Consider the following 1,765-nt stretch of genomic DNA (forward strand, 5'->3'; position numbering starts at 1 on the left):
ATACCTGTGGGCAAATGACGAATGCTGTTTCAGTGCATTGCAGACAGACTTATTTTTAGGTTTCATTTTAGAAGCCAATATGAAAGTTATAGGGGAAGTGTTATCATCTAACCCGTTGACAGTGTGAGTGGATGGGTATGCAGTTCGTAACACACTCAGCACAGCGGTCGACCAGACATTCCAGGGAAGTAGGGTGTATGACAGACAAGTTCAGTCACTAGGGTCAGTGTTATACATAATTGATCTTGACACCTAGATGTTTCGAAAAATTGTTTGATCTAGGAAGACAGTCGGGTTAGTCCTTCAATCTTGACACACCAAAGCTTTTACTGTTTGGCTTTGTCTTTATGGACCTTGGGCACAACAGCCATCGACCATACCACATTGAAAACTTTGTTTTCTCGTCCAGTCAGCGAAGTTTAGCAACGAAGGGGTCTGGTCAGTATTGGATCGATGACTTGGGGACACCAGATGCTGTTGACATCTAGGAGACGCCTTTCACATCCATGATTAGAAATGTTAGTACTTGGATAAGTGACCCCCTAGGAACTCCAAATGTTGTTTTGATTATTGGAGGCATCTTTCATACCTATGATTAAAGTCTTGGGCTTGTGACCTGATGTTGTTCTGTCTGATTTGCCAGGAGATCAACAGTGTATGAGCATTCCATTTCTAAGAACCTTAAAGGCTACCAAGTGACCAAAGACTTTTTATGTTACCACCTAGGACTTCACCTCCAAACTAAGTGTCAGCAACTTGTTTTATGGTCAAATGGATGTACTCCACTGCTGACGTGGTGGACAACAATACTTTCTGGGCAAGATTTCATTATGGTGAGGGCCATTGGTCTGCCCCTAGCATTCACGAAGAACCTGTTGGACAGGTGTTAAGGACGGGAATGTAGTCACAGCCGACCACATTCGCCTCCGTTTTACCTTGGGGACAGCATGTAGATCACCCATCTTGCCTATGGTGTACAATCCTTTAGGGGGCAGTGCTGTCAGTGCACCTCATGCAGTGCACTGTAGGCATTACTTAAGGTTCTTTGCAGCGTACCTTCGGCCCCTAGCTGCAACCACTTTCGTTCCTTTTACTGTACCGCCTTTCATATTTTCTCTTTTTTTTTTTTTTTTTTTTTTTTTTTTTTTTTTCTCATTTTAATTTTAATTTCCACCTCCCCTAACTCTTGATTTTTAGTGCAACTGCCAGGTGTTCCTCCTGTTACACCTCTCAAACCTTTTATACTGTCAATTTCCATTTCAGCGCTGAATGATCTCATAGGTCCCAGGGCTTGGCCTTTAGCCTAAAATTATATTCAACTCAACTAAGGTGTACAGCAGCAAAAGAGAGGGTGTGTGCTTGCTACTGGCCTCCTAACTTCTCTTTTATACCCTTCTAAGGAACGGTTAGCAAACTCTCATGTGCTGGACTATTCTGCATGCAGGTGTTCTAGATGACTGAATATCCTGTCTGTAATCTAGCTCTTTATTGCATTAATAGATACAACTCCTAACCTCTCTCTAGCATGGGGAGAGAGGGACTGAAAGCGAACAGACCTGTGGGTTATCTATAGCTTTATTGTACCCAACAACATGGGTCCATCCAAGCCTATTGCCGATTCAGTGACGTTACTTTCCATTTATTCAAAGGTCCAGAAGTCTGGCAAGTGAACATCACACATGTTCAACAGAACAGAGGCATGGATCTCCTTCCTTTGATCTTACATGACCAGTAAAGAGGCCCAAGGTAAGACAAACTACCAGTT

This window comes from Macrobrachium nipponense, chromosome 1 (genome assembly GCF_015104395.2).
Source record: "Macrobrachium nipponense isolate FS-2020 chromosome 1, ASM1510439v2, whole genome shotgun sequence".
NCBI classification, from domain to species: domain Eukaryota; kingdom Metazoa; phylum Arthropoda; class Malacostraca; order Decapoda; family Palaemonidae; genus Macrobrachium; species Macrobrachium nipponense.